This window comes from Hipposideros armiger, unplaced genomic scaffold (assembly GCF_001890085.2).
Source record: "Hipposideros armiger isolate ML-2016 unplaced genomic scaffold, ASM189008v1 scaffold_199, whole genome shotgun sequence".
Taxonomy (NCBI): Eukaryota; Metazoa; Chordata; class Mammalia; order Chiroptera; family Hipposideridae; genus Hipposideros; species Hipposideros armiger.
The window spans coordinates 1,901,604-1,927,196 of record NW_017731549.1 but is presented as its reverse complement, the minus strand read 5'-3'; the positions used below and the strand labels follow the sequence as shown (position 1 = coordinate 1,927,196).

At 36.4% G+C, this 25,593-nt stretch overlaps 1 protein-coding gene and 1 pseudogene across 1 annotated transcript in view; one reads left to right on the top strand and one right to left on the bottom strand.

Moving 5' to 3' along the window:
- LOC109388478 (40S ribosomal protein S26-like) overlaps positions 1 to 21,663 on the top strand; it is a 57,441-nt pseudogene extending 35,778 nt beyond the window's left edge.
- Positions 1 to 25,593, bottom strand: part of NAV3 (neuron navigator 3) — an 819,162-nt gene that overhangs the window by 546,900 nt on the left and 246,669 nt on the right. The window lies entirely within an intron of this gene.

The window sequence follows — 25,593 nt, the reverse complement described above, 5'->3', positions numbered from 1 at the left end:
ATTCAGGACAGAGCCTAACACCCAATATTCAATTAATTTTGAATAATAGTCCATTAAAATTCCTCTGTGAAATTTCAGTTGAGTAACTCAAGATGGTTTAAAATTTAATCACATACATAATCACTATGGTAGCCCAAAATCAATTCAATTGATAAAAATATGATATTTTTTTCTTAATGTCACTGAAAATTATTAAGTCTATAAAATAAAGAGTTTGAATATTTATTGAGCAGCTGCTCTGTGCATTGGGGATACCAAGACTTCATGACTTAGTGGGGGAGAGAGGCATAGAAACAAGTCACTTGACATCATGACTAATAATGAAAAGAGGCCAGTGCAATTTGCTAAAGGAATACCGATAAAAGAGTAAAAGCTTATCTTATGGGTGGTGTCAAACTATTCCATCAAACAGAGAACAGGCTAAAGAAAGAAATTATTATTTGAGACCATAAATATCATTTAATTCTTTCTAATTGTCACCTTCAAAGAGTTCTTCATGGTTTCCACATTACATGTTACAAATCACGATCTACCTGAGCCCAGCAAATGTTAACCAATTTTTGAATAATGATGAGTCCAGATCTCTATCAGCACATTGCTCTCTGAGTTGAAGAAAGTGGTCATGTTCCCAGGCTCTTTGATTGGCAAGAAATGGGATCAATAGATGCACAGAGAAGTCACCATCCCTTGACTGTAAGACCCTTCATGATCTCACTTTTACCAACAAGTTGACTTTACCTCTTCTCCATCCCACCTATCAACTTTATTTTCTGGCAACATCAAACTGCATGTGGACACCCAAACACACCAACCCGAACACACCAAGTTCAGGTCTCTGTACCTTCAAACACAAGCATGAGTTTGTTTACCCCCCAAAAAAGCCATCTAAGTCCCGACCTCCATCAGTAATCACCATGTCCTCTATGTTACCGCTGCTCATTATACAAGTTTCTCGTTTCATTGATTAGTCCATTAAAATGTTTTTCCCTTAGTCTCTGAGTGCCTTGAAAGCTGAGGAAATGTCATTTACATCCTCTATTCTCAGCACCTAGTGTAGCATCTGGAAGTGAATGCTTCATGAATAGGTTGTTTATCCTTTAATTTGAAAATACAAAGATATGCTAAAATATTTTATTTACTTTATAATCCATTAAACTAGCCTAACATGGTTATGAGAAATAAATCTGAGAATCAAATGTTATGCAATTTTACTTAATATATAAGAAATCTGAACTTTGAATTATATTCCCTGGTAGCATTACATTAAAATTTTATTTTACTGTTATTTAAAGGCTATTTATGCTCCATATAACAATCAATAAATAGTAAGACGGATTTGATAAAAAGCTAAACATTGATCAAATCCAGAGTCTGTAAAAAATAAAACCAGTTAGTTTGATATGCTCAAATAATAAAAATCACCATTTTCTGAGTATTTGCCATTCATCATGTACTTGCTAAGGCTGTACAATGCATTGCCTCATTTATCTTTCCAACTTTCTCATGTATACTATCATTACTATGCCCAGTGAGTACAACAGAGTCAGGAAGATCAAGCCTCTTGTGAAATGTCAAATGGCCAGGAAAGTAGTAGATCTGGGATCTGGGATCTGGGATCTGGACTCAAATTTCCTTGGGCTTCTCTGGCCCCAGAGCCCAACCTTTTATTCATTATTTATATGGCTAATGCTCAGAGACTGCCAAAATGGGCCAGGCACTTTAATAAAAACTATAAATCCAGTGAATCTCCAATGTTCTTATGGCAAGTTTCTCCATATTTGAGACAATTTTAAAATTCAGTGCATTACTTTCCTCTTTCTAACTATTTACCTGTCAGACAAATACATCTGTCATAGAGCTAATTAGAACTATTAATATGTGAATATGACAAATATTCAAGTCAAACTTACTGGTAATACATAGCACAGCAAATATACTTCACATTTGTACAATTGATCCTTGAACAATATGGATGTCAACTATGTGGGTCCACTTATACACATCTTTTTTTCAATAAATACTATAAATGTATTTTCTCTTCCTTAGGTTTTCTTAATAACATTTTTATCTAGCTTACTTTACTGTAAGAATATAGGATACAATATGTATAACACAAAAAGTATATGTTAATTAACTGTTTACCAGTAAGTTTCCAACCAACAGTATACTATTATTAGGTAAATTTCAGGAGAGTCAAAAGTTATATGTGGATTTTCTCTGCACAAGGATGGGAACCCCTTACCTTCACATCGTTCAAGAGTCAACTGTATATGATGGCTCATTTCTTCCATAGACTTGTGTTGGATGTAATAAAAAATGTGCTGAAAATAAATGTAAATTATGGCAGGATTTATTCAATAATTATTCACTTATTATCTACTATATGTCAGTAGCTGGGCTAGAATATAAAAATTTGTAGGATTCTCACCCACAAAGCAATTTCTGTCTATTGGGAAATCCATCTTAGGAGGTACAATGAAACGATGCTGCAATTTGAGGAATACAAATAAGGAGATCTTGGCAACATAACTTACTCACCCTGCTTAGCACAACTGACCATTTCCTTGTAAAACTTTTTTTTAATGTCTCACCAAAAAAAAAAATAAATACTACCACAAGATCCTCAGAATTAAATACCCAACAAAAATATCCACAGCAACATTTTATGGTCCCCCAAGCACAATCCGTCTGTATCTTACAGCTCACTTAGAGAAATCAGAGTGAGAGAGACACACTTTGTTGTCAAAATCACACATTTATGAGAAAAACAATTAAACCACCCAGCATACAGATACACATGCCAGGCTCGCTAGATAAGAAACAAGCCAAATGACAGTACTTATTATAACCAGAGCTGCATTCCTATCAGCAGGCTCTTGTACCATAGACACACTTTGCAAGTATTATATTTTGAAAACGAACATTTTTTTCTCATAATTGGGTTTTCCTTACTAGCAAATATTAAAGCCAAATTCCATTTAAGAAAAAGAAGGGCTAATTACAACAGATGTGACGTAAAATAATTATCCTACTTTATATTGCTTGGTTTCCATTTTAAATTCCAGTAAGGAGGTCCTGAAAAAAAACGGCGTCTATCCTTCAGTCCATATGTGAAATGTGTCTCATCTCTTCTTCATTTTCTTTCATCGACTCACTTGCCTGTTGCCATCTATGTGTTTTATGCCCAGAGCAGCTGGATCTGGCACTTTAGTGCCCTAAAACCCAACAGCACACTTATTCCCATTGGGAAACATTCCTTCCAAGTAAATATCCAGGCTGTTTTGCCAGATGTTCAACTAACAAAATCAATTACTATACAGTATTTCTGTCCAGTCTTGCCGCTGGCAGACCATTATTATACACAAGGATTTTGACAAGTCAGTGGAAACTGGTTCAGATAATTGGGCACATTTATTTAAACTCTGGAAGAAGGACTGAGCTATTTTTCTTGTTTTCTTAGTACAGATGATAATAGAAGATGATTATTGAATTCTGAGTGGATGATGTTCTCTTCTCCGTGACAATATTTTCAATATAGTTCTAGCCACTTCCTCCGACCCCCACCTCTCCCTCCGGCAATATGAATTATTAAATAAAGTGTCTGCAATTGTAAATGTGTAAGATAAGACCCATAATTCCTCTGCTAAAAGGCAAAATTTATTAGCATCTTTTTTGTTGTTGTTCCAACACTATGGGGTCTTCTTAGTAAGATTTCCCTTTTATGATTTTGTCAGTCATTGGTGTTAAGTAGATCTGCAGAAAACGAGGAGAGATATAAATTATGAAAAACTTGTTCAAAAATTAGTAACTAAATATATGACAGAGGCTATGCTAATATATATAAGTTTCATATGGTTAAGACTGCAAAGGTAAAAAGTTATGTGACATTAGAAAGGAGATAAAATATTGAGAGAAGAGCATTAAGACATGTGACAATTTAATAAGCTATTAACACCTAATTTCTCTTCCTTCTACCCAAAATATGCCCTTCCCTAAAATAATCACAAAATATATGTTTGCTGTTTGGGAGAGAGAGAGAGGGAGGAGGAGAAAGAGAGGGAAAGGGATAGAGATAAGGAGAGAAAGGAGAGATGAGGAAGATAGTGAAATGTGTTAGAATAAGCTATAATCAGCTTTATATTGTTTAAAACCGAAGTGATAAAAATACACAGATGCATGTGCACACGCACACACATGCTCCATAGAGTTAATGAGTGTTAATAGTGTTGGTATTAACAGTGGCATTCCTATTCAACAGATCTATTATTTTTTGAACTCGGATGATTTCTAGACACCCAAGGGCAATTTGGGTTTCTCTCTTCTCTGAGAGGCCCAGTTTTCTCTGAAAGCTGGTGTCCATCCTGGCTGCAGGCTGCAAAAAAGCAGGGCTGTTTGCATGGCACAGACCCAAGCCCTTTAACTCAGAGACTCATGCCATTTAGAAGCTCAGTTTTCACCATCTCCATCTGCTGCCCGAGAAGAATTGGATCCCAATTGTGTAGGCCACTGAGAAAGGATATTTGTAGAATTCCTCTGGCATTTCCTCAGCCCTCTAGCCTTTCCATTCAAATGTCAGCATTTTCTTTTCATTCAATAGGCTTTGCTAAACAAAAATACGACATCATATGAAATAGCTTGATAAAAGTAGGACAAATTAAAAATATCCAGTATATGGGCAACATGGGTAATCAACTGCCAGAGGAAATTATTCAGCCAAAATATTTAGAGGAATTTAGGAGAATTGAGCAATTTAGCGTATGTGAACCAATCCAGTATATGCAGCAGCACCGACCAAGATATCAGACCAAAGTCTAGGAACAACTGTTAGGCTACAGGGCATAATCTGATTATGTTCATTAAGGAAGGTCAGAAAATAAATCAGCCCTCGAGACTTTACTGTGTTACAAAGAGAATTAGGTGGGCATGATTCCTGTCGGAAAGGAAAAGGAGAGGGAGCTGCTTCAATTAAAGCTTCAGGGTAACACAAAGGGAATCTGAATTCAGCCATAATAAGGCTTGCATGAGACCAAAGAATGGCCATTCTCTCATTCCAAACCTTGTTGAAAACATCCCATTTAAGACATCTATCTAAACAATAGAACCTCCTGAAACTGATCTATTACCTCTCCGGGGCTGCTTTAAAGCACGAACATCACACAGCAAGTCCTAAGAGGCCTGAGCAGAGCCCCTCTCTATGTGACTTTGTAGTGAGAGCGTGGACAGTGCCCCATCGGCCCCCAGCCAGCTTCTAGCCCCATGTTGACTTTCACTAAGCTTCCTAATGACAAGCAGCAGCTGGCCTTCAATTTTCTGATCAGGAAACCTGGGAGGAAAGCCCAATGAGCCAGGCAGGATCCAAATCAGGTTTGGGAGCCAGACACTGTGCGAAGCACCCGCAGTGCCTGCCATCAAGAGGCCCAGAATGTCTCGTTTCTAACAACAAGGTAGTAACCTACCATGGAATCCAATTTCAGAAGCTTTGCTTCAACAGAATGAAAAGTATATTTTACAATTCCCAGGCCATCTCATAAATTCATAGCATTCTTTATATTTTGCTAGAAATTGGGTAGACTTTCTTATGCATAAATAATACAATAAATATGATATTGTACTTACACACATACGTATATATGTATATATGTGTATATATATGTATATATATATATATATACATATATATACACACACACATATCTATAAACACACATAATAAACATAATAAATCTAAACGGGCATATATTTTATATTTATATAGAATTGCATACTGGACCATTCATTTTATATATGCAAATCTAGAATAACTTGCTATATGTTTAAATGGTTTTGAAATCAACTGGCACACCTGAATATGTCTGATCAAAAAGTTATAATGTTATGTTTAAGGTTTTCTGATCACTCAATTCATCTATATTGGCTGGTTCAAGAGTTTAATTATTCCCCAAGCACCAGCTTCTTCCATTTGTGTAGAGTTGACACTATTGATTGTATAATTTATATAATATTTCCAGAAATAACTTCAATTTCAGGCTTTGTGCAAAATAATTAAGAAACATCACATGCATTTTCCATGTTGTAAAGTTTCCAACGATATAATCCTAAAAAAACTAAAAAGGAAATCTGGCTGGTAAGATGTATTCCATTGTCCATAAGAAAAAATAAAATAGACAATTACAAAATTGAGATAGATGTAACACATTTTTAAATTAATCACAATTTTCCTTTTACGAAGAGTTCAAACTGAAAACAAATCATTGAGAGATTTTATTAGGAAGACAGTAATTTTAATGAGCAGTTAATTTAGTAAGATAACTAACTGTACCTGAGGAGAACAGTATTTATGTCATATACTTTCTTCTTTCTCCCCAGATTTTCCAGTTGAGTGGTTATTAGCTGCATTTGGAGGGACCAACTTCATAAGTCACCCCTGCCTATCTGATATTATAATATTTCCTCCTCTTCCTCTTTCCCTGAGTCATTCTTACACAGTAAGCACTGTACGATGGGATTTGTGCTATCACAACTATCAACTTCATTATCACACTATCTCATGAGGTGGGGATTAGTGGGACCCCCATCTTTCAGGTGAATAAACTGAAGCTAAATGAGCTATGACTGCATAGAAAGGAGGGCGTCCTTGGCACGCATACCCAGATCTGCAACCTTCTTTGTTAATCACTGTAAAATTCTGTGTCTATTCACAAAGTCCATGTGTATAAATTCAATGATCAAGTTCCATGAATGAGCACATTTATGTGAATAACTAAAACTAGGAGGGTGGGGTCGTAACTTTCTTCCTCCCACTGGGGAATCTGCTGTTGATTCTTCTCATCTTAATCATGGAGGGCCCCAGCAAACGGCAGGCAAGAAACTTAACCCATCACTGATGAACCATGGACAGTGCTGTCCCCCAGCTGTCTGTATTCGGCCATTCCCTGACCTGGAGTGCGCCATGCGGACTTAATTACACAACCTCTTCTGGGAATCCCTTGTTATTTATCCTATGGAATGATGAATCTATGCCTAGACAGCTTTTTCTTCTCTGTAGAGCTTGAAGATTGTTTTAGTTTCGTATCACTCAGGAATTACAGTAGCCAATAAATCTAATCTAAGCTAGATGCTCACTCTGTCCCAAGCTTATATGAGTTGTCTCCCGTACTGTACACAGTAACCATATGAGGGAAGACTATTATTGTTGCTATTTTGCAGATGAGGAAACTGAAAACTGAAGAGATTACGTAACTTAAGATGATGCAGCCACAGGAAAGAGTAGAGCTCGTTTTCAGACCCAGCCTGACTGGCTCTGGAGCACATGCTCATAAGCTCTATTCTCTGTAAAATACACTTGGTGGACAACTAAATTCAGGGTCAATTTAAGATGTCCCATATTGTGGTTCTTCTGACTGTTTCTATGTGAAAAACAAATCAATTTAAATGAAGGCTTCAGCAAAGGACTCTATATTGTTTGATGGTAAAGTTGAAACCGGTCAACTATGAGTTAAAACTCAATTCTCCAGAGTCCACGGACATCTTTGCCAGGGACTATAGTTCTGTGTCCCTTCTCAGTGGCCTGTGGACAATTATCCTCTTTCACAGTTATAGGACTTTAGCAGGAGCCATCTCTCATCCCCACATGCCACTGAACTAAATGTCACAAGAGTCAGAAACAGGAAGAAGTTCTTTCCACAAAAACATTGGGAAATGAGTTCTAAGAAGGGTATAATTTTAATTTTCTCTTGAACTATGACCCAAATGTAAGTCAATACTTGTATCTCTTAAATCAATAGACTGATTTTTGTTATATATGAAGTGTCTCTGATTACATATTTTGCCATCATTTTTAGATATTCACATTTGGATTCCTATGGTGTATGTGTATGTTCACATACTGAGTTGATCCAAACATGCACAAATATCATTTGTAAATTTTCTTTTAAGAAAGTGTACTTTTACAAATTCCTTGTTACTAAGATGCTGTCCAATATACTTGTTGGAGCCCCTAGTGTTGCTATTGTCATCTACAAAATAGAGATAATAAAAATTATTCTAAAGGAGCACTCACATTTTGTCCCTGAAATGGCCATGTTCTAGAAAGAGGAACTAACTTTCCAAATCCATTTTACAGATGAGGGAAGTTGAGGCTCAGTGTGGTTAAGTCACGGAACCAAATTCACAGAGCTATTAAATGAGGGAACTAGGATTTGAACTGTTGCCTTTCTCCTTCCAAGGCCTGTGTTTTTCCTACTACTTCATACTACCAAGTACTTCCCACAGGGAAAAAATATATAAAATATTTCCTTCCTAAAACCACCTTTGTCTCAGTATATAGATCCCTTATGTCCAGCCAGTTCATCCAGGCTACTTTGGCTTTGATGGGGCTTACTGTTCTTAAGTCACCTGTAGAAGCTCATGTTTCGGGATGCTGGGCTGTCTTTACTTAAAGCTCAGGTGTATCCACATCTGAACAATCTCTTCAGCTTGTTCCTACCAGTCATTTCCAGCATTTCCTGTATTGTGCCCACTGCCCTCATCTCTGGCTGCTCAGGATCCAGAGCACCAGCCAAAACTCCATTTCAAAAGGGATGTAAAATTTGAAAAAAAAGAGTATCGAAGTTACCTAATTTTATTTTATCTCATCAAACAAACAGCAATATTGCGTTACAGTTATATCTTTTTAGAAAAAGGGAAAAAAGGGTATTTTTATGATTTAGACCTCTGCTTTTCATGTGAGTAAATTTCTTTCTAAGTACTTACCAAAATAAGACCTTTATTGGATAAGAGATTATGATCATTCATTCATCCATTCATTCATTCATTCAGCAAACATCATAGGTAGTGTTCACTAGGTCTAGTGCTATGCCCTGGGGATACAGAGGTGCTTAAAACAAGAGACTTAAAGTGCCTGAACCCTTGTGGTTACAAGGGACCCGTGAAGAACTACAACACAAGACAGGGTGTGAACAGCAGTGTCTGAAAGTGCCAAGGAGATAGTAAATGAAGCTCAATTCAAGTGCTCTACTGGGTTTTCCCATCCTATCACTGGTCAAATGTAACAGTAAACATGTACTGGCACATAGCATTAAGACCAGCTTCTCTGAGAGCGTTAAGTTTGGGAATGATAGGTGTATATAAACTTATGTTTAGAAAACATGTGGAAATTATAAGCTGTTAAACATTACAATGGACAGCCTGATTTAAATGTAAATAAATTCTACTTGATGGAATTGAAACCATTATGTATGTATTTTTTATCCCAATTCTGACACTATCCAGCAGTGTGACCTTGAGAAAGGGACACAGACACTCTGGGCCTCAGGTTGATCTCGGAGTGACCTATAGGATCTGTAAGGTTCTTTTTGGCTTTAAAATTCTGTAACTATTACAAAGAAGACATACTTCGGTCTGCTAAAACTTAATATTCCTGATAAATTAAGTATTCATATATCTTATATGTATTGTTATTTAAACTCCTTAGTACTTTTCGTTTTTAATGAATATAATAGTTTCACCAAGCTTTTCCGGGGCCCCTTTGGTTTTACATTTTGTACTTAAAGTGGCCTGATTATTAACTCACAAAAAAAAATGGGCTTCCATAATACATATTTTAGACCAAAATTGCCTGGAACACAAATTTAACTAATGATGTCTTTGCTGACCGGGTAACATTTGACTTTTTCTAGCTTTAGTAAAATTTCTGTCCAAGAGGAGCTTAAGAAACATATGGCTCTGCTGATCTTATCATTTGGCAAGAAGACAATAAATACATATGACAGATGAGTTGAACTACAAAATACATGGATGCAATAATGATTTTAAGTCATTTGCTAAAATGATGGAAAATAGAATGCATGTATTTTTGTAAGCATTTTAGAATTCTTTTTTACCTCAATATCTCTGCCCTAATACTAATTTGTTGGCTGACCTTATTGTGTTCTAAAATCTGAAACAGCATTTAGTTGCCTGTGAGATCATGGAAAGCACTTGGAAAGTCTTCCTGTTGGCTCAGTAGTGAAAACTTATTATCAAATAATTTATTATGAATAATGATTTATGATCATTCATTTTTATATATAATACAAACTGATTATCTCACAATTGCTCAATATATATTGTTTATTAAGGTAGAGAGTTTCAGGTTATTCCATGTAAGCAAAAATAGTCAATATAAACAGTTCAAATATTAATTTGCTCATTGGTCTAATTGCCCTTCAAGGTCCTTTCAAATACAGTAATACCTTGGTTTATGAGCATAATTCATTCCAGAAACAAACTACTTGTATCGCAAAGCATCACTCGTGCACTACGTTAAAATGTATTAGAAATGTTTGCTTGTCTTGCGGAACACTCGCAAACCAAGTTACTCGTAATCCAAGGTTTTATTGTACTTCATTCCACTAAACTTATGGCAGGAGAAAAGGTCATCGTCCTCTTTTCCACAGGACAATGATAGCTCCCCATTCCAAAATTTGTGCACTGAAAAGAACACAAAATATCTTCCCTGGCTGCTCTTGGTCTGAGTTTCATTGGTCTGACTCTGACTCAGATTCCCCTACCTTCCTATTCTACATTGCCTTCCACCCAGGACAAGATTTCATCAGCGATGCCCAACAGAACTTTCTGCAACAAGGGGAATGTTGTATATGTTTGCTGTCCAACCTCATAGCCACTAGTGACCTGTGATAGCAGAGCACTTGAAATATGGCTATTTAATTTTAATTAATCTAAACTGCAATAGCTACAGTGGCTAGTGCCTACTGTATCAGTGAGCACAGATAGAACATTCAAATCTTTTCTAAGCTCTGGTTGCTATTTTGTAATAGCTGCTTTACTTTTACTTTCTCTTAGAAATAACACTAAATTTCTATCAGGTACTCTCTAAGGCTTTTAGAAAAAAAACTAAATAACACTTCAGTTAATCAACATTCTACTAGAATTAAGTTCCTCTCTGCAAAAGCCTATTTTTAATTATGTTTGTAAACAAGAGTATGAAAAGCCCATTATCTTTGAGAAAAAAATAAAATAACACTGTGTGCTAATGGACCCCTCACCTTTCTGAATATTGGGAAGAATCTAGCCATAGAAAACAAGCACAGAAAGGGTTGATTACATTTTCTTATCTGGGAAAGTGCTCTCCTAAACTGCAATAATAAAGTCTTTCTCCCAGGAAAGAATCTTTATACTTCTGACCAATCGATATTATAAGACTCTACAGGGCAGAATTCATGTACAAGGAGCTGCTGGTCAGTATAAATTATAGTATTACAGCAAGTTTGAGAATAGATAAGCATATTTCAGAGGTAAGAAAACCAACAAACTTATTGACATCGTGTACTTCACATGGTAGTATAGCTCATCAGAGAATAATGTAATTTTGGTTTCATTTTTGCATTTTCTTTTCCATAACAAGAGAGTCACTGGAAATTATCTTGGAGTCCTTGAAATTGGCTCTGTCTAGGGTATCAGGAAGTCATACGAGAAACCCACTACCCAGGTAAAGGGAGTATAATCAAGCACATGGTGTTGGATAGTAGAAAAGATAAATAGGTGATGTCTAGGGGTAAATTCCTAGAGAAGGGAGACCCTGGAAACAAGTCTGACACAGTGTCCCTGGTGCCAGCTGTTACCTAGGAAGTGGGTATGTATGTGACATGAAAACAATGGGACACTGAAGACTGCAGCTACAGTACCAAAAGTGCAGTCCAGCTCAGCCCTAGGAAACAGGATTATATTCTCTCAGAGAACATTGTGGACCAGAAATAGATGGGCATCACTGCTCAGGCTATAGAGAAACACCTGTCAGCACCATATGGAAACAAAAACAAAAAAATAACAGTGTCATGAACTGATGAGGTTGGGGTTTATCTCTACTTAGATATACGTGAGTAGGACTCACCATCCTTCTCTACCTTCAAGTGTATCATCAGAGTGCTCAAATTGATACTAGTGTCTGTGCAAATATGGTTGGTGGGAGCAATCATAATTATTTCAAAAGCTAAATAACATTTGACCATCCTTTTATTGTACATGTGTGGGGAAAAACAATAAAATCTTAAGTGTTAAATAACGTTAGTCTTAATTTCTGATGCAGCCTCTAAAGAGAGTCCAATTTCACATAAATATCTGTATTAGTCAGTATCCAACAATTTTAAATACGAGCGATGGCATCGCTTTTGCCTAGGAAATACCATGGATGAATTCATAAATAAATACTGTAGCTAGATAATTTGCAATGAAAATTGTAAAACTTTTAGGCCTGTCATTTCTCTCACCTTGGAGAGCTGGAAGGCGTCAGAGAGGCAGTAGAAAACACAGGAGGCTGCATAGATAAATGTGCTTTCAAAGTTCCACTCTTCCCTCAGAGAGAGAAATAAAGATCCAAGGGTATGTAAAAAGAATGGAATACTCATGAGCATTTACTCTAACCTCAAAGTACTTGTCGTGAGTTCAAGTTTTCCTATTTTCTTATTTAATGATACATTAGCCTGCGAGCTTCTTTGGAACAAATTGTGCGCTTCTCTTTTTATTTTTTCATTAGCTTTTTATCAAAAATCACACTCCGATTTGGTAAGTGCTCATTAAACGTTTGCTACATAAATGGTCATTTATTAACTCACACAGATTTTCCTTCTTTGTTCCACAGCATCAGTTCTTGAGCTTGTATCACAGGCAAGGTTCCCAACACAATGATGACCAAGACAGGCAGCATCCCTGACCTAGTAAATGCAGATTATAAACAAGCAGCAAATACCTGACTAATAGGACAAATTGAAATGATTTTTAACAAGGAAACCAACAGGGTGCTAGAGCAGCATGTAATGATGGAGCGGGCGGGCACTTTCTGAAGGAAATTACAATACTGACTACCTGAATGATGAGAGGCCAACCATGCAAAAAGTAGAGCAATGAACATTCCAGGGGGAAAAAAAGAGTAGTCAGGGCAAAGGACCTAAAGTGACAAAGTCCTTGATTTGTTCAAAGAACTTAAAAATGGATCACCAGTACAGCTGGAACAGAATGAGTGAGAAGAAGAGTGGCAGGAGACGAGGTTGCAGGGGGAATCAAAATTAGATTATACAGGGCCCCAAGGGCCACACTGAGGAGTTCAGGTTGCATGGCCGATGCACTGAAGCATCATGGGAGGGTTTTAGAAAGATGAGTGATAACCTGGATGCACTGTGCATTTAAAAAAAATCATTGTTATACCCATGAGTACTCTTAGTGTCATATATTTACCTGTACCACTAATTAGTACTGTAGTCCCCCTTTAATCACGGTTTCACTTTCTACAGTTTCAGTTATCCGTGGCCACCTGCAGTCTGAAAATACTCAATGGAAAATTCCAGAAATAATTTTTAAGTTTTAAATTGTGGGCCGTTCTGAGTATTGTGATGAAACCTTGCACTGCCCCATTCCTGTCCTGCCTGGGATGTGAATCATCCTTTAGTTTTGTTGTTAATCTCTCACTGCCCTTAATTTATAAGTTAAAGTTTATCTTAGGTATATACATATACAAAAATAAAAACATACACACAAATACACACCACACACACACACACACACACACACACACACATACATACATACATACTGGGGGTGCCAAAGAAATGTATACACATGACTTGTAGTCATCATTTGTTATCAGAATATATTGAGTATTACAATTTTAATTTTAATACAGTTTTTCTTTTCTTAAAATGAGTATGCATGTTTTTGGCATCCATATATATATATATATATATATATATATATATATATATATATATATATATATATATATATATATGATTCAGTACTATCCGTGGTTTGAGGCATGCACTGGGGATCTTGGAATGTCCCATTGACAAGAGGGGACAACTGATAAAGGATCTGAAAGACATTTGTAAAATGGCAAACACTACAGAGCTGCTAAAACACATTTTTATTTTAACTTTTCCCTCAAAGTAATGTGGAAATCACTGCATCCGTTTATAATTATATAAATTATTTTATAGAGAAAGCAGACTAAGACATTAATGATGAAGTTTACATTGTTTTTAAAGTTTCATCCTAAATCCTTTCCTAGTGTTAGAGAATAACAAATACATACAAGGTGTTATTTATCTATTATTTGCAAACATTATGATGTGCCAATACTAGCAGCTGTTAAAAGATAGAGACTCTTCTTATTGAGATAGCATGAGTTACAACTACCACAGTATAAAGAGTGTTGTTTAATCAAGCAGCTGGTAAGCATTTCAAAGGAGACCATCTAATTTTAATGAAAAAAATATAAAGTATAAAATTTATCACCAGCAACAAAATGTAAAGCAAGCAGGAGGACTTGTGTAGCTGCAGCCTTGCCTCAGAACTAAATATGCACATTTTGATTAGCATCCTATAGCTATTGGCATGTGTGAAAATATAAATGTTAGAAAAATGCGATGCTTGTAACCATGGCATCATTTAAAGGTATTTATCGCAGCAGAAAATCAAAAGGGCCCCGATACAGAATACTGTGCTCATCTGCATTTCACATCAGACAAGTCAAACATACTGTACATTAGATCCAAACATGGGTACATATCCATTTTATTTTATTTTTTAATATTCCCTCAAAAGTGATGTGGCTATACTTTGAAATGGCTAGCCAGCTTACCTCTGGGCAGACCTCACTTCCCATCCGTTTCCACCATAGTGAGCAAATTCCGAATGTGAATGCGATCCAACAGGACATTCTGCCTCACGACAGGAGAGTACGGCAGCTCACATAACTGCGTGTACTCACATGTGTCATTGGCACAGGCAGGATACCAGGTAGCCAACCTTTGTGTGTTATCTGGTGGCTGACGAGCTGGCAAAACTGAGAAGCTGAGATGGAGTGTGGCCCTACCTGTGAGGACAGACGATTTTTCTCAGTGTAGCCTATCAAACTTAAATGTGACCTGTGTTCCATACAACAGATTTTCCTAATAATGAAATGAAGCTTCCTAATATGATTTAATGAAATCAGTCACCTTAAATAAGATAGAGAACCTTGAATCTAAGCTCCCAAATGTGACAAGTCTAATGTGACCAAACCAGGTTGAGTGCCAACAAAGAACAGCAGTTTGCCAATTCTGGACTCTCATTTTTCACACCTTTCAAAATCACGTTGGGAGTAGCTCTTGAAAAACATTTGCTCAAAGGAAGCATATCATATTCAGACTAATGTAGCATAAAAGTTTAAGAGAAAAACTAGAAAGGCTTCTGTGGATGTATAGCCTTCAAACAGATTTTTAACAACACATTAATAAATCAGGTGTTTTTTTAAGAAAGGAATGACGATATATAATTTCCCTGCACATAGAAAACATGCTGAAACATAGGTAGATAAAAATGTACAATAAAATCATAGACCACTAAGCAAAACTAAAACAAACAATGTGGTGAGTTTTTTATCCTTGGGCATGTCCGTCCCTACACTGGACATAAAGAATATCTGACATCCATCTCCACAGAGCTGTGAGTATGGAAGGAAACACAAGAAAAAATGCTTTGTAAACTACAGGTTGCTATTCAAATATGAGTTAGGAGCCTAAACCACTTTGCTATGCAAGGGGGAGGTAATAGATATAAATGGATAAATTATTAGTAATGCAGATAAAATGTATTACAGTAAAATGTATTATTACTATTACCTGCTACAGAGCAGTAGTAAGTGCTCCATAAAAACACAAATGCACATTGAATTTAGCCAAAATATTGCATCATTTCAATCTGTGCTCAATTCTCAAATTGATAATTTTCATCTTCAAACAAAATATTACACTAAAAGACAGTAAGCACTAAGCTGAAAGCAACATCACTAACCTGAACCTGCTAACCTCCATCTTTATCCCTGAAACAAAGACTTATCGAAACTTGGCTAGTGAGCTGGAAGACAGCAGGCATTATGTAGAGCCTTCAAAATATACTGTAGGACATTCTTACCCAAGAAGTGTATCCATTGGGCACTAAGGAACTATTTTATGGTTTTGCAAAAAATGCTCACAAAAAAATGCTTCTAAAATGGCAATGTAACATTGCACATTTTAAATGGGTTATTAAATAATTACATGGTCCAGTGCAATATTTGTCATGAAGTATTTATAAAACATAGTTTATTCTATGAAATATGGAAAACTGATTTTGGAGAATGATTGCAAAAATGATAAACACTTATTTACTTTTATTGCATTCATGCTTAGAACCAATACCTGTATATTCAAATTGAAGTACAATCATTATGCTCTTCTATAAAACATACAAATGACTGAATACACAAAATTTATTTTTAAGTCAAGGAAAAATCATCTATACATATAGAATCAAGTCCTAAAAGTGATTTTTAAGTCAATTATTCAAATTTACTAACCATTGTCACCCGAATAAAATTAATTAAAAATTAAAAAATAATAATTAAAAAAAAAAACAAAGTCGTGAGTGTATATCCCATATATATCATGTAAGAAACCCTGCTTAGGATCCTGGGCCCATTGAGAAAAACTACCTGCTAAAAGACAAGTATTAGCAATCTTGAGTCAGTCTCCTGTAAACTTTCTACAATCCTCTAAGTTCTCTTGATTCACAAGTTACACTGAGGAGGAGGATCAAGTTCAGGGAAATAAGGCAGAAAACCCACAGATATGCTACTAGATTGAAAATACCTTGAAAGCAAGCATCACATCTTTTTAACATATTCCTCCATATTGTTTTATACATATTTCAAACATACAGCGACACTGAAAAAATTGTATAGTGACTACATAAACCTACCACTAGACACTACAATTAACATTTTACTATATTTGCTTTACCATATATCTTTCTTATATATAACTTTTACGTTTTCAATCTCACTTTGGAAATGACAGAGACAAAGCATGCCATGAATTAATTCATGTACCATGGATTAAGGATTACTGTACTTGTAAACATGCCATGGTCAGAAAATATTTTGGTTTATGAAACTTGTCATCCTAAAGGAAATAAGTCTTTGAATGCACAGACTTCTCTTCTGACCGACTCTAGGGTTGAGCTCTAGTCACATGTGGTTGACTATATCCACCTTTTAAGATAAAATATCTTGAGCACCAACTATCTTGTGACTGCAATAAACAGGCAAGCAGAGCCTTGGCCTCAGGTGAACCAATAATACCAAGTCCAATATAAATCAGGAAAGAAGGCGCAGACAGACCCACAGTGAAGTTCTACCCTGGAGCAAAGGTACATACCAGGATTGGTTAATTGGTTCCACTTCCATTTTTTCAAGTGTGTGTGTGTGTGTGTGTGTGTGTGTGTGTGTGTGTGTGTGTGTGTGTGTGTTTTGTTCCCACTTCCAAGTAAAGCAGTCCTTCATTTTGGGGGAGCGTAGTGTTAAGAGTGCTTAAATTGTTAAACACAGATGGTAGACAGAAATCTAAAACAGACAGCTGTGATTGGAGATACCTGGAAGTCATTCAGCACCTGCACTTCCAGGGCTTCACAGGAAATCAAACGATGAGGAGAGAGTAACACCTCTGTCCTTCAGTTCACATCCTGGCCTCTGCCCACAGAGGAGAGCCCACATCCATTGCCTTAGTTCACCCCCAAGAGCTACCAGTTATTCCATGTTTTCTAGGAACAAGGCATTGTTCTAAAGGCTTTACATACAATTGATTTCAATACTCCCATTTTATGAAATAACATACATGGGAAAAGTAGAGGGCAAGTTGAATAATTTGACAAAGTACCAGAGCCAAGAATCAAACTCAGTCTTATTCCAGATTCTTTGTTCTTAAATATTTACTATACTCCTTTTTACTACATCCTCCCAAAGACATTAGTTGTCTGATTGATTGGTCAGGTCATGAGTGAAATATTGGGCCATGTTTTATTACTGGGCAGTGTTTCTTTCTGCTAAAGGTAGGGTCATGGGCATCACCATTTTTTCCCCATTGTATAGCTCATTTAGGATAAGCTCACCTAACAGGGTCCTCCTCTTGGACAGGCTCTCTCTGTCCATCGACATCCACACAACTTAGTTAGTATTTTCAGGGCATCTAAGTGGGGCAGTGATTCTACTTTGAGGGACAAGAAAACCCAGAGTTGGTTTCTGGACCCTTTAAGTCACCAATGGCTTCTAAGAGAAGATCTATTTTTAGGAGAGTTTGGGAGCATTTATACATACTCTCCTTTGTTCCTATTTAGTCATTGATTTGTGTATCTATAGCTTCCTCAGCAGCAAGCCCTAGAAGAAAAGAGGAGTGAATAGGAGTACTTCACATAAAAATCCACCCCAATCCCAAACACCAGATTGAGTCCATATCTCCTAATCGTGTTTTGTCCATTTTTTTTAGTGAATGGGGTAAAGGCAAGAGATGGAAAGAGGTGCTGGCAGGTCCTTCAGCAACTGCTTAGGGCAGTTTCAGCTGCAGAGACCATCGACAATGGGGTGGCAATGAGTGGTGGCAGCAGCTGTCCTATATATAAGTGGGTCACCTGTCCAGTGAGTGTTTATAAGTCAGGGTCAGCCATACTGTACAAGTGCTAACATTATCATCTGTCTGGGAATGCACTCAGGATATCCAAGAATAAAATAGGAATGAATAAAAACGATAGAAGAATCCTTAAAAATTTTAACTCCACACAGCTGTGTTAACATAGGCTCTAACACTAGCTGGTAGAAACAAACAGACTGTATGGATTCCAGAATTCTAGTATAGAATGTCTCAGTTTAGGTTGCATCAGAGCAGACCATGAACCAATGACTCAAGTGCAAGTAGTTTATTTGGTTGATGATTCCAGGAAATACGGGGAAGTGAGTCAGGAAGGGAGATAAAAACCTGAAGATAGAAAATAAAGGACATTTGATTGCAACAGTGTGCAACTAAAGCTTACTCCCACTGAGGGGCTGTCAGACTTATTCTCTTGGGTAGGGCTTCTCAAAGACTGCTGTGCATTAGAATCAACTTGGGGATCTTGTTAAAACGCACATTGAGATTCAGTAGGTTTAGTGTGGGGCCTGAGACCCTGCATTACATATATACTCCCAGATAAGAACGCTGCAGCTGCTTCTCAGAACAACACACTTTGAAGATCAAAGATGTTGATAGTTTTCTGCTTATGTGCAATTTGCACATAAAATTGACAGAATTTCCTATGTCTGCTGCTTACATATCATTACATCTGCTTTGTTTCATGTAACTCTTATCCTAGGCATTGTGTATTCATTGAATATCATCAGTCTTAGAGAAATCTGGTCAGTTCCTATGTAAGGAAGATACAAAAACTCTGTTCACCCTGTCCTAATGCTATTAAATAAGATGGCTCTGCTCACCGGCAGGTAGCCTGCTGTGCATAGAACCAGGCACATCAGCCCACTCCCAATTCATCTCTGACTCGCTCTCTGCTTACACACCTGTTCCTGCTCCCCACTCCATTCCAGTGCCAACTCACATTCTAATTTTTGTAATTAGTCTTAAGTCTTTGGCCCTTGGAAATGAAATGTCTATTTTCCTGATTTTGACACTCAGCACCCTTTAACGGTATGCTTGCATGAGCTCACGGGGTCTTATTCATGGGGCTGCCTCAGGGTAAATAAGCTTTGTGGAATCTCAGTCCATGTGGTTATACTCACCTGGAACCTCAAGGGAAGCAACTGGACATGGTTGAATGATTGTTTTAAAATGATTATGCTATGTTCAAAAAAATAAAATACAATAAATTTTTAAAAATGATCACACTGTGTTCAAATGTATATATTCATATGGTCAAAAAGAGAAAATTCCCAGCCCCTTTAGAAATACAATCTTAAAGAGAAACGGACAATGATATGATTGCCATTCAAAACAGTCCACAAAATATTATAATATTCGCTTTAAAAAGATAACACACACATACACACACGTTCATACATACATATATATACACATATATATATATACATATATGTATATATGTATATATACTAGATACAAATATATAAAAATCTAATAATGTAGGCATAGAAAGGTGAGAGCAAATTGGTACATTTGTGTATTCTAAGTTTTCTGCATTGTGTATGTACACATTTTTAAAATATATTTTAGAAGAAAAAATTAGTTTCAGTCATTCCTTTATGAAATGATAAAAGCCAGAAAAACACACATGTTAATACCAAGATAGAGGAAGGGGTTTAAGAAACAGAATTTAAAACTTACTAAACCATGTATAGTAATAATCGTGATTATCACTATCATTGACATAATTAATAAAAAGCAATAACATTGATAACAATTCACATGTAATTCTGCCTTCCAGTATTCAAAATATGTATCACATAACTCAAGTATCATGTGTCTCAGGCCTATTTATCTATATGAAGTTTATATGGTCATTACATATTTGGACATCTAAAATCCACCAATCAGAAAAAAGAACAAGGTCTAGTTTTAAACAAAGGAATAGAACCATGAAGCATGGTATAGATCTTTCTGTTATCCCAAATCTGTTTACATTGAAAATGTATGCTGCCGGGAGCAAAAAGGGAGGTGGTGGTACAAATTTTCAGAACGGTGTTTGAGAACCACCTATAATATGATTGAGGAAGTTTTAAAGGAAGTTCTACCTATGTTCAGATCTGAAAGACAAGTTTTTGAAATCACTTCTGAGCAGAAAAAGAACTCACAGAATCTAACTTATACTTACAGAACTCCAAGTAAGGTGGCTGGGAGGCAGCTATTTGTAGCACTGTTTTATCAAAGATGAGGGGACAAAAGTAAAAATTAGGGAAAGTTTTAACTGGCATCACAGTATGCCACAATTCCAGTGCTAGCTTCTTTGTGAATTTGACATCCATATTTGTGTTTGGACATGTATTCCAGATTTGTATAATAAAACTGCAGAACAACTGCTCAATTCATCTCAAAAATTAAAAGCTTGGATAATCAGTAACTCGATGATTAATCAATTTTGTTGAAACCCCCAGACAATCCATTCATATTAGCAGCCATGATTAATCAAGGTCAGATGATTAATAAATGATATGGGTTTACTTCATCCTCCCTCAAGGCCCTTTTAACATATCTCATGCACACAAACAAAAAAGAAATCTGGCATATTTTTTAAAATAAATCACCATTTAATGAGGCTATCCTTCAAGAAGACCAAAGAATAAAATGGCTGACTCTATCCTAAGCCTTCCATTTTTTAATGCTATTTTCTCTTAAGAAGACATATTTCTCCATATTTTCTCTTAAGAAGACAGGTCTTTAATCAGTTTCCAACATAAATAATTTTAAGTAGTTCTCAAGACCTACGTGAATAATCCCAATACACTTCTTGTCTCTTACATGATGCTATTTTACCAAGACTGCAAGAAAATGCAACAGAGTCTAAATTAAAAAAAATTAGCACACCCTCAGGCCCTCGCTTCCAAGATGACCAAAAAAGAAGGAACAGCGATCGTGCCAAAAAGGGTGGCGGCCATGTGCAGCGGACTGGTTGCACCAACTGTGTCCAATGTGTACCCCAGCATGAGGCCCTTAAGAAGATCGTCACTGAAAACATAGTAGAACCCGCAGCCATTAGGGACATCTCCAAAGGGAGTGTCTTCCACACCTATTTACATGAAGCCCGGAAGGACCGGACACCCCCACCCAGATTTAGGTCTGCGGCGCTGCCCGACGACCTCTGCCAAAACCCATATAAGGAGCTAAGTCCTTAAGAACTGAAGAAATATTTTCTCTGGGGAAAAAATAAAATGGAAATTATACTTTAAAAAAAAATCAGCACACTAAAAATAGTAAAATAAGAATTGTGCCAGCTTTAAATCTTACGATAAAGTATTTTTAGTCTGTAAAAATATTATTAGACTAGTCTAACACAGTGATATGCAGATATGTACCTGAAAAACACTTCTATTTGATGTCAGTTGAAAAAATAAGAATAAAACTAGTCTATGTGGATCAACTCTGATGAAGCCCTCATTGTCACCTGCAGACAATGCTTTCTCTAATCTCCTGCTTAAACTTGATTTTAAGTCTATGATATCACAGAGGCTGCCCTTAAAATAACAGGCTGTCAATATTATGAGACTAAAGAACTTGTACAACTCAAGAAAAAAAGTCCAATTAAAAAATGGGCAGAGGACCTGAACAGACATTTTTCCCAAGAAGACATACAGACAGCCAATAGCTATATGAAAAAATGTTCAACTTAACTAGCAATTAGGGAAATGCAAATCAAAACCACAATGAGATACCACCTCACACCAGTTAGAATGCCTATTATCAATAAGACAAATAATATTATAATAAGTGTTGGAGAGGCTATGGAGAAAAAGGAACCCTCATATACTGTTGGTGGGAATGCAGATTGGTGCAGTTACTATGGAAAACAGTGTGGAGGTCCCTCAAAAAATTAAGAATAGATTTACCATATGATCCAGCAATCCCTCTCCTGGGTATCTACCCCAAACATCTGAAAACATTTATCTGTAAGATATATGTACCCCAATGTTCATTGCAGCATTATTTACAGTGGTCAAGACATGGAAACAACCAAAGTGCCTTCTGATAGGTGATTGGATAAAGAAGATGTGGTACATAAGAGTAGAACACAATTGAATACAACTCGTCCATAAGAAAAGATGAAAAGATGAAAAACATGGATGGGTCTTGAGATTATTATGCTTCACAAAATAAATCAGACAGAAAAAGTCAAGAATCATGACTTCACTCATATGTGGGATATAAAACTGAAAGCAACAGAGGAACAAGAAAAACAAACAAACAAACAAACAAAAACTCACAGACAACAGTTCAGTGGTTACCAGAGGGTAAGGGGGAGGGGGTGGTAGATGAGGGTAAAGTGGGTCAAATATGTGGTGATGGAAGGATAACTGACTCTGGATGGTGAACACACAATGTAATGTATAAATGACGTATTATAGACATTTACACTTGTAACCTATATAATTTTACTAACCAATGTCATCTCAATAAATTTAATTAAAACTGGGCTTTTTCCACATCATCATCCCCTTTTCTATTAATTAATACAATCATTTCTCTCATTTTATGTGATTTCCACATTTCAAACGCTCTCATTCACTATCCCCAGAGTGTGTCACTTTTGAAATAATTACCATCTCTTAGAAAGAAAGACATGAGGTGTTGCAATTATTCTTGAGCTTTTTGCATGGTAGTGTGAAAATAATGCTGACTAACATGTAAAAGACATAATTTTAGGAAGTGAAAAACAGAGATGGCATCAATCTTAGACATTTCCATAGAAGCAAATATGTCTGCATATATGCAATAGTACTGTTCATCTCTTTCTGGTTTAGAGAACAGAGAAACAAAATAATTCCAACAGGTCACCCAATATTTATTGCATTATCACTGCCATAATTTCAAACTGCATATCTTGCTGCACTTAGCAGTACCTAGTAAATTGCTGACGGTGACAAATACTTTGGTTTAATACACAAAATATTTGTGGAGCAATAAAGCAGTGTCTCATATCTGTCTGAACTGCAAACTGCTTGCTATTAGACTGACAGTAAAATCTACTGAGCTCTGATTTTCAGTTCAAGGTCACAATTAATTATATAGCAGTGACATTTGTACCTATTGGGCTTTCACTGTTGTAGGGGCTTTTGGAGAAATAATCTCATAAAGTAAAAAAATTAGCAGAAAGCAATATACCAACTTCATTGGCATCAATGAGCAAACAAGGATGGAAAGGTCAAGTTTTCATAAATAAAACACACTATGGGCATTCAGGTTCTTTGAGATGCCAGGACAATTCTCCCGTCTGTAACAGCCCAGAAGCCAAATGCCAAGAACAGGAATAATCCATCAGGGCTAAAAGTAACTGAAAGTTCTGATAAAAATCACAGGAATCAAACATGCAATTGAGTTTCACCTAGCTATACACTAACACAAGTTGATTTGAGATTCTTAGAGCTCTTTTCAATTCCTATACAATCCACACCTCTAGTTTATCCATACTGGAGAACGCTTCAAATATGACGTGTTATAGGATACCTTTTAATGTTCAAGTATATTTTCCTCTGTTCAGACTTTGTAAGGTGATAAGGCATTATTTAAAAGAAGCCCAAGTAATCACTTACACTTTTAAACTCTTTAATTTTGAATAATAGTACGTATACTCTTTTTTCCAGGACCAAATCTCTTGAGGTAAAAGTAGCTTTTATCTTTGTAGAAAGATACCTTCTTAATAAATCGGAAAGGAGCAAGCATGTTCCTGGTATACAGCAAGCACTCCATAAATGACCTCTTCCCTGACATCCACCTACTCACTGCAGTAGAACACATACTCACAAACTCACATGCTCATTGTCCTAATAGCTTCTACTTAGAAGCAGAACCTAAGTACAAATCCACATATTTTCAATTAAGAACAAAAGCCAGTGAGCTATTGTAGACAGAACAAGAAATCAGTTATGCAGTGTTCAGAATAGGAGCCTATATTAAAGCCAGTTCAATGCATCTTATTTTTTTAATGTCTGCCATATGTCAAACACTGTGAAAAGAACACATTTTTCAGTAACACCAAAAAGATGCTTCACCTCTGGATTAAGTCGTATGTTAGAATAAACCTATTTTATTTCAGTGATGTGGAACACTGTTCCTGTTAAATTAATTCATCATGAAAGAGTACAAACGCTTGAAGTAATTACACGAATGATCTTATAACCTCTACTGGCAATTGTGTGGTGACAGGGCTGTGCCCAGAGCTTAGCTTACAAAGATTTATGATACTACATTTCATTTTTCTCCTTACTACAAAACTCACAAAACTGTCACTGAGACTAGGTGTTCCTGCTAACACTTAACAAATTTGAACCTGAAGTATTGATCAATCGATCCATCAATACCTGAGTTTCTGGTTTATTCCTGTGAATTCCCATATCAATTGGGTGGCCAGGAAATCATTAGATCCCCATTATCCATCTTGCTATTGCTCATTGAAATTGTTCACTCCTTCCCTATCTCCCTACCAACTAGAAGGTGGGGCTATAGTGGAATGGCCTCCTCTTGTCCCACAACACCAAGCTGGCTTTTTTCTTTTAATTTTCCCACAGAATCATGGCTCACCCTAGTTCATCTAAATTCTACCACTATTCTTTATGAGGTGAATAGTCCTTTGTGAATTGGCCTGGGAAACTAACCATCATTATAGACCATTGTTTAAAGTTCCAACAAGGAATTCTCAGAACGACTTTAAGAATTCATTTCATTCTTCAGCTTGCAATTCCTCTGTGTTCGCAGGAACTATGGCTTATTCAGGAAATGAAAGAAAAGCACCTGCAGAGGTACTTTCCTGCCAAAAAACACAACTTCAATCAGGAATTACAACTCTGTGATATTAATTGCTGACCTAGTACCCACTTCCCTCTTCATTTACCCAACAGGCAAATTACCATCAGAGTTAAGGACAGTTTAAGAATGTAGATAGAGAAAAATAACTAAGTGACACCTCAGTAGTTAAGAAATTACAGAAATACTTTAGATGGAAACTCATCTTGCCATCTCTTTTTGCATTAACACCTTTAATGCCAGCAGGGGGGAAAAAAGGCTGACCATTTGAAACATCACCAGCATTCTTGGT